The sequence below is a fragment of the Mizuhopecten yessoensis genome, unplaced genomic scaffold, assembly GCF_002113885.1.
Source record: "Mizuhopecten yessoensis strain PY_sf001 unplaced genomic scaffold, ASM211388v2 scaffold9525, whole genome shotgun sequence".
Taxonomy (NCBI): domain Eukaryota; kingdom Metazoa; phylum Mollusca; class Bivalvia; order Pectinida; family Pectinidae; genus Mizuhopecten; species Mizuhopecten yessoensis.
In genome coordinates this window covers 283,668-298,142 of record NW_018408091.1, presented here as the reverse complement: position 1 = coordinate 298,142, position 14,475 = coordinate 283,668, and the positions used below count along the sequence as shown (strand labels likewise).

The 14,475-nt window shown below is 45.5% G+C and overlaps 1 protein-coding gene across 1 annotated transcript in view; it reads right to left on the bottom strand.

The window, feature by feature from the left end:
- LOC110458270 (arrestin domain-containing protein 2-like) overlaps positions 1-14,475 on the bottom strand; it is a 117,100-nt gene that overhangs the window by 74,084 nt on the left and 28,541 nt on the right. The window contains exon 2 of the mRNA XM_021509891.1: positions 9,936-10,088. The gene's annotated coding sequence lies outside the window, so the exon portion shown is untranslated. The remainder of the gene's footprint in view (positions 1-9,935; positions 10,089-14,475) is intronic.

Below are 14,475 nucleotides of genomic sequence, written 5' to 3'. Positions count from 1 at the left end.
CGCGAGCGGTATATAATACGCCCGTCACACATTGAATGAGCAGTTGTTTGTATGATTGAAATATATGAAGTATTTGTGAGTAATTGATATTAAAAGAGAAATCATTCAACATAACTGGTAGATCAATGAGTGCAATACAACATCATGGAACGCATGCATCGCATTAATGAAACCAAGGGAAATAACTCCACAAATTATGGTCGGATAATGGCGGTTATCGAGCTTGTCCGAGCTTTCAAGGCAATTAACCTTGTTGTGAAGTTTGAAGTTAATCCGTTAATAATTACTCAAAATATCGAACGGACAGTTTCGGCAAGTCCATAAAGGGGCATAACTCCACAAATTATAGTCGGATAATGGCGGTTATCGAACTTGTCCAAGGTTTCATGGTAATTAACCTTGTTGTGAAGTTTGAAGTTAATCCGTTAATAATTACTCGAGATATCGAGCGGACATCGTTCGCCCGCCCGCCCGACCGCGTGATAACATAATACGTCCCTGTCTTCGACGGGCGTATAAAAATGTGAGGGTTTGAGGACTTTCCGTAAATTCATGGCCCCCCCCTCGAGACTTTATCGGAGGTGAAAATCCGTTAGATATTGCCGCACACCGTCAGATCTGGCATATATGCCATTTCCAATTTGAAATTCAACTAGAATTTAAAAAGATGATAAAACAAATTTTGTTCTACATGAACAATTGACACTAAAAACTGTTTGTAAATGTAACTCTTTTTTACCGTATTTACCCTGTTGTAAGTCTGGGGGGGTAACACATAAACTTTGGTTTAAGAAGTAGGGGAGGGCAATGAAATAGCATTTGTTGAATTTTAGATGGGTAGGCTTATTACCAGGCATGGGCTTATTGAGGGGGAAATGCAGTACACTGTAGTAGTAACCTAATATTGAAGCATTATTTCAGCTAGACTTACACTTTTAAAATAATGATCTTCATTGTTTCAGGATATATAGGAAAGTAGTTAAACTTGAGGTTTCTCTTGTGAAACCAATTTCTATTATAAATACTTACCACAGTCATTATAATGCATATTCCAACCTTACTTGGCTCTTTACATACGTAAATAAAGAATTTTTCCCCCCATGGGGAACCCCTGGGAAACCCACCAATCAGACGGCAGTATTCACGCACGTGATTTAAGACACGAAGCCATGCTTCCCACTTCATAATTCCAAAGCCCAAAAAAGTGAGAGCCAAGGAGACAAGGGGAGGCTGGGAGGGAACTCACCTAATGACTGTGGTAAGTATTTATAATAGAAATTGGTTTCACAAGAGAAACCTCAATTCTATTTCAAAATACGTTACCACAGTCATTATAATGCGAATTCGACTTACCGCAGTGGTGTCTCCGTGGAGCGATGAAGGGTTCCAACAATAGGACCCATACCCCCGGAGGAAAAATTCAAAATACCCTTTCCTTTTGTGACACAAAGCCTGATTACGACCAGCGTTCCGGATCACGCGGAGAAGACATAATGAGGCTTATGCAAAAGAAGAGGGAGGACAGACAACGGACTGGGCAGCCACAAGAGGGCCCAAAGAATACAATCCGTCAGACTGTCCCGACAAAGATCGGAGATAGAACTCCGTAAACGTAGAATGACCCCTCCAAACAGCAGCTGTCATGACCTCAGCGTAAGAAGAACCATTAAATAAGGCCCACGAAGTAGCTAAAGCGCGAACCTCATGAGCCCTAACCCCTGACACCCGCAAGGACTGATCCCCTGCCGACTCATACGCAGCTCGAACAGTCTGAACAATCCAGCGTGAGATGGTCGCTGCAGAGATATCAGAGCGACCGGGCTGGAGAGACTGGAACAGCCGAGACGAGTGTCCCGCCCCCCCCTCTGTTCTGGCCAAGTAGTAACGCAAGGCCCGAACTGGGCAGAGCAGGCGATCAGGACAATCCCCATCCAGAGTTGAAGCCAAAGAAGGGATAACCACAAGCCCTGGGGTGAAACCGGGAACCTGGTTCTTAGCTAAAAAGGAGGGATCAGTGGTCACCGAGACCGAAGAATGGCCAGCCGAAAAACGAAGGCAAGAAGAAGATCTGCTGAAAGCATGAATCTCGCTTCTGCGGCGACCGGAAGCAAAGGCTATCAAGAACACAGTCTTGAAAGTAAGAAACTTCCGATCTGTCGACTGGAGGGGCTCGAATGGCGCCCTTAACAAGGAATCTAGCACAAGTGCTAAATTCCACCTAGGGACCAATTGCCGTGAACGAGGCTTCTCAATGTAGAAGCCCCTAATGAGAGCCGACAATGAAGCGTCCGAGCCCACTGACTTGCTACCATAGAAAGCCAGCACACTAGCAATGGCTGAACGATAGCCTGCAATAGTTCCCGGAGACAGACCTTTGTCCCTGAACAGAGACAAAAGAAAGTCAGCTACAACGGGAACAGAGGCAGAGACTGGATCAATCGACCGTCCGACACACCAATCACCGAATGCGGACCATCGAGATTGGTAGACGGCGGAAGACGAAGGTCTAAGTGATCCTGCGATGCGAGTTGCAACTTCTCGAGAAAAGCCCGTCTGAGTGAGCCTTCCCGAGATAGCATCCAACCGTGAAGGTGGAGCCGTTCCGGTCCCGAGTAGAACTGTCGGGACCTCGGTTGAGACAGCAGATCCCACAGGGGTGGGATGCTGCGTGGGAAGTCCACCGACAGCCGAAGCAACAGAGGAAACCAAGGTTGTCGAGGCCAGAGCGGTGCAACCAGCAACACAGTACAAGGGTGTAGAAGGATCTTTTCCAACACCCTGCCCACCAGATTGAAGGGAGGAAACGCATACGCGTACATTCCCGACCAGTCCTGGGATAGAGCATCCACCGCCATGGCCATAGGGTCTGGAACCGGAGACACAAATGTAGGGAGTCGAAAGTTCAGGGCCGTGGCGAACAGATCCACATGGGGTCTGTCCCAAACCAGGCAAAGAGACCGGAACACCGAACGCTTGAGGGTCCATTCGGTGAGAACCGGGCTCCGAGACCGAGACAGAGTGTCGGCCAGAACATTCAGACGACCTGGAAGGTGCCTCACCGTGAGATCGAGACTGATCTCCTGACACAGCAACAGGACCTGGGTGGATAAAGCACACAGAGCCGGGGAACGGGTGCCCCCCTGGCGCTGCAGATAAGCCACCACAGTGGAGTTGTCTGTAGCCAGACAAATGGCCTTGCCCTGCAGGGAGGGTCGAAGACCCCGAAGGGCCAACAGAACAGCACGCATTTCCAGAACATTGATGTGTTCTGAAAGCTGTTCCCCTGACCACACCCCCGCCGACGTCTGACCGGAAAGGTATGCACCCCAACCGGTCATGGACGCGTCGGTGTAAAGGGTCATAGCAGGAGATGCCCGAACCAGAGGAACTCCTGCCAAGACATTGCTCTTGAGAGTCCACCAACGAGCTGATTCCTTCACCGACTCCGGCAGAGGAATGTACACATCCCACTGTCGAGACGCCGGAGACCAAACTGACAGAAGGAACAGCTGGAGCGGACGGATGTGAAGCCGACCCAAGGGAACCACATCCGCCAATGAATTCAGGTAACCGAGGAACCGAAGGAACCATCGGACCTGAATTCGCTCCACACCGACCAGAACGGAGACCAACAGAGAGGCCTTCTCGAACTTGGACACTGGTGGAAGGACAAACCCCAGATCGGTTCTGAACCGATAACCGAGGAAAACAAAATCTTGAGAGGGGAGAACCTCCGACTTCTCCCTGGAAGGGATGAACCCTAGGCGGCACAGAACGCCCAGAACCGACCTCGTGCTCCGGGACAGGATAACTGGATCCACTTGGAGCAACAGGGAGTCGTCGAAGTAGATGTGTGCATCTACCCCGAGACTGTGGAGGTGCCCCACTACTACCTGCAACAACTTGGTGAAAACCAAGGGGGCCGTAGTGAGGCCGAAGGGCATAGCGCGAAACTGGTAAACCTTCTGCTCGAAAGTGAACCTGAGGAACTTCCTGGCCGACCTCCTGACCGGGATGTGAAAGTAAGCATCCTTCAGATCGATGGACGTAGCCCACATCCCTGGACGCACTGACGCAATGATGCGCCGTGGCGTTTCCATCTGGAAGTGCGGGGAATCGACATACGTGTTGAACGTACTGAGGTCGATAATAGGCCTCCAGGCACCGGACTTCTTCTTCACGAGGAAGACCCGGGAGTAAAACCCTGGAGACCACTGGTCCCGTGAAAGTTCTTCGATCGCGCCCTTCGCGATCATGGCTTGAACCTCTGACCTGAGAGCCTCCACCTTTCCCGGATCGGAAGGAGAAGGGAAAAAGATAGGCTCTCGCGCCAGAGGTGGATCCCGAAGAAGCGGGATGCAGAGACCCTTGGACACAACCCCTAGGGCCCAACTGTCTGAAGTGATTTCTTTCCACTGAGGAACGAAATGGGACAGCCGACCGCCTACTGGCAAGTCCGGAAGGGGCCAATCTAGCCCTTCCCAAACCACCTCGGCGGAGCCTCCCGCGCCCAAGGACGTGGGAGCGGCCACAGACAGTGGACAAGGAGTTTGCAAGGGCAAGGAAGAGTCAGGAACCCTTCCTACCTCTGGAAACTTTGCCTTTGCCTCGACCCCTATGGGAACCCCTACCGCGGAAGGAAGATTTCCGACGTTCTGCCGGAGCGGAAGTCGGAGGGGCAGACTGCTGCTGAAAAGCAGTCGTCTTTGCCCTCTTCCTCCTACGCCTGGAGGAGCCAGAAGCCTGCCTCTTCCTGCTAGCGCCCTTGCCTGCGGAATTGTGGCGTGCATCCTCAGATGCAAACGGGTCCAACCTCATCTCAGATTGCACTGAGGGAAGGACCCCGCCAAACAAATCCTCGCCAGTCAAGGGAGCCTCCAAAAGGGTAGCCCGATAGGAATCGCCGACTGGCAGTCCAGAAAGGACCGACAACCGGCGGGCAACAACAAGGTGTGACATGGCAGCCGACAGTAAGGCCATCGCATCAAGATGTGCCTTGCAAATTGCCTGGCTGAGGCGCTCCATCAGTCCAACCTTGCTGGGGAGCTGCTCCACCGACTTGCAGCTCGCAGCCAGCAACGCAGAAGTAAACCAGTCTGCGTAGGACAGAACATGGAGAGCCAGCCTAAGGAGACGCTCCAACTTAGAGTGCTCCCTAGGCCCCATCACAACCTGGTCAACACAGCGTCCCGGCCACTTATCCAGATCCCTCTCAAGGGAAACAGAATTAGGGGCCAAGACTGGGTCGTGGATGCGGTACGTATCTGCAGCTAAATCTGCGATGTCCGCAACCACGACCTGTAAAGCCGAGAGGGAAAAAGGCTTGCGAGCCTTGCTCACCTTCTGCTTTAATAAAGCGTTGACCTGAGCGAGGGACGAAGCCACGCCTCGTCCCTCCGCAAGAGACCTAGCAGAGGCCGAGGAGGCAGATGCTAGGGGAGGCAACATGCTCTGAAGGAGCGAAGTGCGCTCCGGGACGGCCGAATCCGTGGAAGGGCGTGGGCAAACCCCGTCCCCCAGAAGCTTCATAACTTCTGCACGTAAAGTGCGAAATGAAGCCGAAACCTCTGGAGGCACCGGATCAGCATCTCGGGGCCGGGATTGGGACACATCAGAAGGGCCTTCTGAGTCCAACCCAGACGAATCCAACGACTCTAAATCAGAGTCAGTAAACTCGCCGACTCTATCCTCATCCCGAGTCTCCGTAAAATTGGAGCAACCAGGAGAGCCCCGAAGAACGTCCCTCTCATCACTAGGAGAGGCACCCGCCGAATCCACCTCCATCAACGTCGCCCTCCGGGGAGGGGTGCGAGGAGGGGAAAGAGAACGTGACCTACCCGAGGGAACTATCGGGGCAATCGATAGTCCCTGAGGAACAGCAGGAGCAGGACCACAAGACCCTGGAACCTGCTGTAAGGTAGGAGTTGACACCGGACAGCGGAAGTTACTGGTAGACTCAAATTCCAAAATAGGAGCTCGAGCCAACGCAGCACGACCAGCAGCCCTAGCATCACGCGGTCTCTGCCTGACTGAACCGGCAGCAGAAGCTGGCCGGGAGCGCGAACGCTTGCGCGAACGGCTCGGTGGCGGATGGAGGGGGGGCCCCATCGCCGCAGGCAAGAAGGCGGGGGGGGCATATCCAGGCTGGAAACCCATACCACCCTGGGGTGGAGGGGGAGCGGCTGGAAAAGCCCCCTGCTGGGAGAAACCCCAAGACTGCCCATAGGCGGTCGGTGGTTGGGGCGGAGCATAAAAAGGAGCCTGTTGACCCCAATGAGCTCCATTCCCACCCTGCAAATAGGTGGGATAAACCAGGGAGGACCCTGGAACAGAGCCACCAACCTGATGCCCGAAACCGGAGGCAGGACCGGTTTGGGGGGGCGGGGTAGGGAACCTAGGGCCACCTACACACCCGCCGCCATAAGCCACACCTGGCTGACCTGACCAACTCCACCCAGACTGACCTACAGCAGGGCCAAAACCTGTAGGGCCAGTAAAACAAGCCCCACCAGGGGAGCAGCGTGCACCGGCAAAACCAAACGCAGCTGCGCTGGCACCTACCATAGGAAAACCTGGGGAGGAGGCACAAGGGATAGAGCTGGAAGCATAGGTTTTTACACCAGTGCTCACACCACCGTAAAATCCAGCCGAGGCTAGCGAGGCCGAAGCATCACTAACCACCGGACCGGGCAGCAAATGCTGCACAGTGGTGGACGGCGTGCTAGACGCCATCACCACGCCAGGGGCTACATCAGGGATGCAAGGAACCCCGGGAGCAGACAAAACTGCCGGGGGCCGGTCTCCGACAACACCAACACCCTCAGGAGTGGAGCGGACCGGCAGGAGGCCACCAACAGAAGCATCCGCTGACACAACATGGCTGGCCTGTTTAATATTCCCAAGGGAATGTTGGGCCACCTGCCCTCCCACCACAAATTGGGAGAGAAGGCCGCCCCCCTGTCCCCTAGTCACCGTGGTGACCGGGACAGAGCCCAAACCCTCACCCACGTCGACCGACAAAACGGAAGGCGGGGTGAGAGAAAGGTGCGGGTCCAAAGAAACAAATTGTTTCCCAGCGGCCCCGGTACGGGTCGAAACCGCCGACACGAACCCCAGGGAAGACTCGACAGAGGTCGGAATTCCGCTGGTGCTCTCCGAGGGCTTAGGCCTAGCTTTAGCCCTCGCCCCACCCCTACCGCCCCTCCTACCCGACTTACCTGCACGCCCTCGCGGGCGGGGAGAACCACCGGTAGGAGTCGGCTGCCAGGCACGGCAAATTTCACACGGCTGCTCCAGAGAGCAAGACCGACAGCCAGGACAGTAAGGGTGGGGGTCGGAAGCCTCAAAAAAATTACCCCCAGGACAGCGCCTTTGAGAAGGAGGAGTCTCCATCTCAACGTAAACAAACCGTCAAAAAACGCGAACACGTGGTCGGAGCCTGGTCGCAAAACGGCGCAAAATAAAGCAAAAAGCTTAATTAAAACAAAATAAAGTTAACTAGTTATAAAGGATACGTAAATGTATGGGTACAAACAACGCCTGTTGTAGTTGGAACCCGTAGACACCAAAACACGTCCGTAAACACGGCCGGCTGAAGGAATTATGAAGTGGGAAGCATGGCTTCGTGTCTTAAATCACGTGCGTGAATACTGCCGTCTGATTGGTGGGTTTCCCAGGGGTTCCCCATGGGGGGAAAAATTCTTTATTTACGTATGTAAAGAGCCAAGTAAGGTTGGAATATGCATTATAATGACTGTGGTAACGTATTTTGAAATAGAAATGATACAATGTAGAAATCATACATTAAAAATCAACCAAATGTATCTTGGCGTTGACCTTGGGACTCTGAAAAAGGACTCATCCATGGTATTATCATCCAAAATTTTGTCTAAACTATGATGAAAATAGATTTAGAAATGAAGTTGATAAAGTTATGACATGAGTTGCGCAGGACAGGAAGCAACATACGGCATGGCCCCGGCCCCCTCCCTTTGAATGGTGTGGCATAACAAAATATTATTGAAATATCTTGTAACATAGCAATCATCACTTAAGTCCTCAATACATTACATGCGACAGTGCTCCAGATAACTTTCAAACATGTGGTTTTTTTACCCCGACCTCTCCAAAGTGGAGGGGTGAAAACTGACATTTTGAACAAGAAGTGCTGTAAAAGCAACGTTACCAGAAAATGTTAAAAGAAGTTGAATAATTGGTATGTGTTATACTTATACTGTTAAAAATGACTCAAACTCGGATTTCTGTATTGTCTCTTACATGAAATCTGCAATACTAGGTTCGGGAGGATCAGAAGTCTTGCGAACCCCATTTTAAATAGCGATTGTTGTTTTGAACGCATCATGATTCAATTGTCTGAAATATTCTCGCGCATGTTAGCGTTTGTAACAGGAGACATTGATTTGCGTACTATGCCTACTATAATCTGCTAAATTGGACCCAGAAACTGACGCAATGTTCCAGATTTTGCTTGCGTGAATTAAGCAAATTCATTTTTTTCTTTTGCGTAATTTGTGAATTATCGTGCAAGAATACCCATTCACGCAAGCTATCTGCAGCACTGCTGTGAAGTATCAGGGATTGTCACATCACAAGGAAAAGTAAAAGTACCAAGCAATGTGAGCTCATTATTTTTAAATCTCTTTCTGAATTAATCACCTTAAAAGTGTTGTTTATCTTAAAGCTGACAGTCCCTACCTCTTCCGACTATCATTTCTAAGGAAGTGCCGACATTTTAGTTTGTCCTTGGTTGGTAACGAGTATGGGTCTCGCTGGGTATAAAAAGCTTTTTAACTTGCACTGTCAGCTTTAATCATGAAAGTGGTGTGGTATCCAAGGCTACAGGGTTACCTTATGTAACTGTAGTATGGTAGCCATGCTTACAGGATTAAATTAATCATGATAGTGCTTAGGTAACCAAGACTACAGGGTTACCTTATGTGACTGTAGTATGATAGCCATGCTTACAGGATTAAATTAATCATGAATGTGGTGTGGTAACCAAGGCTATAGGGTAACCTTATGTGAATGTATTATGGTATCCATGGTTACAAGGTTACCTAAATCATAAAAGTGTTATAGTAACCAAGGCTACAGGGTTACCTTATATGACTGTAGTATGGTAGCCATGGTAACAGGCCTTACTTAATCATGAAAGTGGTTTGGTAACCAAGGCTACATGGTAACCCTATATGACTGTAATATGGTAGCCATGGTTACAGGGTTATCTTAATCATGAAAGTGGTTTGGTAACCAAGGCTACAGGGTTACGTTATGTGACTGTAGTATGGTAGCCATGGTAACAGGTCTTACTTAGTCATGAAAGTGCTTTGGTAACCAAGGCTACATGGTAACCCTATATGACTGTAATATGGTAGCCATGGTTACAGGGTTACCTTAATCATGAAAGTGGTTTGGTAACCAAGGCTACAGGGTTACGTTATGTGACTGCAGTATGGTAGCCATGGTAACAGGTCTTACTTAGTCATGAAAGTGGTGTGGTAACCAAGGGTACAGGGTTACCTTATGCGACTGTAGTATGGTAGCCATGCATGGTTACAGGGTTACCTTAATCATGAATGTGGTGTGGTAACCATGGTTACATGTTAACTTTAACCATGAAAGTGGTGTGGTAATCATGGTAACATGTTCACTTTAATCATGACAGTGGTGTGGTAACCATGGTTACATGTTAACTTTAATCATGACAGAGGTGTGGTAACCATGGTTACATGTTAACTTTAATCATGACAGTGGTGTGGTAACCATGGTTACATGTTAACCTTAATCATGACAGTTGTGGTTTCCATGACTACAGGCTTATACCTTTCTAATGAGTCAGGTGTGGTTACCATGGCTACAGGCTTACCTTAAACATGACAGTGGTGTGCTAATTTTAATGAAGGCTACAAGCTTACCTTCAATCATGACAGCAGTGTGGTAACCAAGGCTTTAGGCTTGAAAGGGTAGAAGAATGCTGATTGGTCCATCCACACACCTGTCACTGGTCAGTGACAGCCAGATGACCATTTGATGCTCACTTTGGTAACAGGATTTTTGGTCAGTTCAATCTGTAACCATAGCAACGAAAGTTTTCTTATTTATTTAAATATTTGAGAAGTCAATGTACATATTTTGGATCAGTGCAACATTGTTATTACCCCATACCAAACAAACACATACCCTTAACTTCTTACTTCAATTTTTTTATTGTGGCAGCTTTTTCAGTTTCTGTGTTTCTAGGCTGAAATGCATCATTCCATAATTTAATGTAATGTAAATTTCCCAATCTTCATTACATATTGTTGATTTTTTGTTTTGCAGTTATAGAAGGGAAGGAACTCTATGTTATATATATCAATTGATACAGTAATGGATTTGATTTGATTTTGTTTAACATCCTATTAACAGCAAGGTCATTTACGGACATGCTTCGAATGTGTGTGATGCACACGTGTTTGTGTATATGTGTACTAAGGGTGGTATGTTTTTGTATATGTGTACTAAGGGTGGTATGTTTGTGTATATGTGTACTAGGGGTGGTATGTTTGTGTATATGCGTACTAAGGGTGGTATGTTTGTATGTATGTGTACTAAGGGTGGTGTGTTTGTGTCTATGTGTACTAAGGGTGGTATGGTTGTGTATATGTGTACTAAGGGTGGTATTTTTGTGTGTATGTGTACTAATGGTGGTATGTTTGTGTATATGCGTACTAAGGGTGGTATGTTTTTGAATATGTGTACTAAGGGTGGTATATTTGTGTGTTTGTGTACTAAGGGTGGTATGTTTTTGAATATGTGTACTAAGGGTGGTATGGTTGTGTATATGTGTACTAAGGGGGGTATGTTTGTGTATATGTGTACTAATAGTGGTATGTTTGTGTATATGTGAACTAAGGGTGGTATGTTTGCGTGTATGTGTACTAAGGGTGGTGTGTTTGTGTATATGTGTACTAATGGTGGTATGTTTGTGTATATGTATACTAAGGGTGGTATGTTTGCGTATATGTGTACTAAGGGCGGTATGTTTGTGTATATGTGTCCTAAGGGTGGTATGTTTGTGTGTATTTGTATTAATGGTGGTATGTTTGTGTATATGTGTATTAAGGGTCGTATGTTTGTGTATATGTGTACAAAGGGTGGTATGTTTGTGTGTATGATATGTGTACTAAGGGTGGTATGGTTGTGTATATGTGTACTAAGGGCTGTATGTTTGTGTATATGTGAACTAAGGGTGGTATGTTTGCGTGTATGTGTACTAAGGGTGGCATGTTTGTGTATATGTGTACTAGGGGTGGTATGTTTGTGTATATGCGTACTAAGGGTGGTATGTTTGGGTGTATGTGTACTAAGGGGGGTATGTTTGTGTATATGTATACTAAGGGTGGGATGTTTGTGTATATGTGTACTAATGGTGGTATGTTTGTGTATATGTATACTAAGGGTGGTATGTTTGTATGTATGTGTACTAAGGGTGGTGTGTTTGTGTATATGTGTACTAAGGGGGGTATGTTTGTGTATATGTATACTAAGGGTGGTATGTTTGTATGTATGTGTACTAAGGGTGGTGTGTTTGTGTCTATGTGTACTAAGGGTGGTATGGTTGTGTATATGTGTACTAAGGGAGGTATGTTTGTGTATATGTGTACAAAGGGTGGTATGTTTGTGTGTATGATATGTGTACTAAGGGTGGTATTTTTGTGTGTATGTGTACTAAGGGTGGTATGTTTGTGTATATGTGTATTAAGGGTGGTATGTTTGTGTATATGTGTACTAAGGGTGGTATTTTTGTGTATATGTGTACTAAGGGTGGTATGTTTGTGTATATGTGTACTAAGGGTGGTATTTTTGTGTGTATGTGTACTAAGGGTGGTATTTTTGTGTATATGTGTACTAAGGGAGGTATGTTTGTGTATATGTGTATTAAGGGTGGTATGTTTGTATATATGTGTACTAAGGGTGGAATGTTTGTGTATATGTGTACTAAGGGTGGTATTTTTGGGTATATGTGTACTAAGGGTGGTATGTTTGCGTATATGTGTACTAAGGGTGGTATGTTTGTATGGATGTGTACTAAGGGTGGTATGTTTGTGTATATGGGTATTAAGGGTGGTATGTTTGTGTATATGTGTATTAAGGGTGGTATATTTGTGTATATGTGTACTAAGGGTGGTATTTTTGGGTATATGTGTACTAAGGGTGGTATGTTTGGGTATATGTGTACTAATGGTGGTATGTTTGTGTATATGTGTACTAATGGTGGTATGTTTGTATATATGTGTACTAAGGGTGGTATGTTTGTGTGTATGTGTACTGAGGGTGGTATGTTTGTGTATATGTGTACTAATAGTGGCATGGTTGTGTATATGTGTACTAAGGGTGGTATGGTTGTGTATATGTGTACTAATAGTGGCATGTTTGTGGATATGTGTACTAAGGGCGGTATGTTCGTGAATTTACCTCCTTGCTATACACGGATCTGATGCCAACGTTTAGAGTGCTACCTCACTGAACTACCATGCCTAAGGTATCTAGCACAATATTCAACCCAGTCACATTATACTGACAACGGGTCAACCAGTTGTTACCAATATCTTAAATGCTGAATGCTTAGGAGGGAATAACAGCTTCCATTTTTAAAAACTTTGTATGTCGACCTGGCCTAGGGACTGATTCCATTGCCTTCCGTACTTCAGGAAACTTTACAGTAAAATTTCTTATACAAATAAATTCATACAAGTGGTTTTAATTATCGTGTTAAATGATTACAACAAGTCTCTGAATTTTGTATCCCATGAGATACATTTTCAATTCTGGTTTTAAGAGCTCAAAATGGAAAACAGTAATCTTACAAGCTAATGAGTACATAAAGGGCAAGGCACACTGGAAGTATCAATATGTTGGCTATTCGTAAGTGCTGACAGGATTAATATGTTCTGAAATTAATTCCGGAACTTATTAACAATGCTTGGCACCATGAAAACCTATTTTTTGTGGTAATATAATTATCTGTGTACATGTTTTGAATGCTGTATTGAGCCATCATGAGGACAACATTTGAAGGGAAATACTGCTTGGTTGTATAATTTCGATGTTTCGAACTTTGCGGATTAATCAGGGAAAATTTTGAAGCATCGAGACTTTGAATCACGAACTTGGAACATCTTTGAGATCCTGTATATGTTGTATAAGACTAAATGTAATTGTTAAGTGATGGAACACATAGCAGGAAATCTAGTTTGAAATCTATAATAGTGGATTTAATGTTATTAGAAAGATATGTTTCGTGTATTTATACACTAAAATATTAAAATGACGTTTCAATGTTCTTGTACAGGTAATTGTCTTACTTCGATTTATAAGTTGTAATTTTCAAATTATCCCACAAGAAAAGTCACCCAATCAAAACTTTTAGTTTCGAAAACAACATATCATGATGAAAATTTCTCCAAGGGTTCTTATTCATCAATTTTGGACCTGAATATTGGTCAATCAGATTTACTCAATGCATATCCATTCAAAGCGAAAATAATTTAAAGGCTGTCAAAAGATAGTATTGAAATATATCTACCATTGATTTTACCATTTTTATCTTTGATACCAATAAGAAGTTACTTATGTACATTTAAAGTATTTATATTTAACATAAAATCCTCAACTGTAAATTTATATTCCCCTTTTTGGAAAAAGGTATATTCTATACTTGAAAGTCACCCTTAAAAAGGACAAACGAAAAGTGCTGAGGAAATATGATCCGAAATATCATTCTACCTCAATGTAAATATTGCCCAAGCAAACAGTAAAATGTGAACGGTATTACGAAGTCATTAATCACTTGGTACAGAAAAATAACCCTACCTGTTAGCAGGGCACATCAATTACTATAGTCTGTATTGTGTCACAGTAATTAAGAACAGAAAATGCATTCCTCAGTCCATATCTTGTATAGAGTAATCAAATCAATGGCTCCGGAAGGCATGCTTGCCATACCCAGACCTAGAGGAACAGAGTTAGTTGTGTCTTACAGCTGTTACAATGATAAGCATACAGGCCAGACATCTTCAAAAGCATTGTTAGCTTTACAAATCAATTTCATCAAAATTCCTTTCGGTAAATTTTTGAAAATAAACCTGCATTTTCATGTTTTTATCTTTAGTCTAACATAACCCTACAGCGTTTTAGATATTTTGTTTGGTAAATTAATATATTTCAGTACTAGTTTAGAAAATATACTGTTAAAAAAATATTCATATTGATTTTTTTTATCAAGCTTATAATGCTGTGAGTGTATGGACCCAGGCATGACACAAGGACAGTATACTTTTACTATCTTTGACTTATTTAATGGAAGTCCTGGTTAGTCTAGGGAAGACATGTATAGGGTAGCAGTGGTATAGTAATAGAGGAATGAGGGAGGAGGGATGGGGATAGAGAGAGGGGGAAGGGGTGGGGATAGAG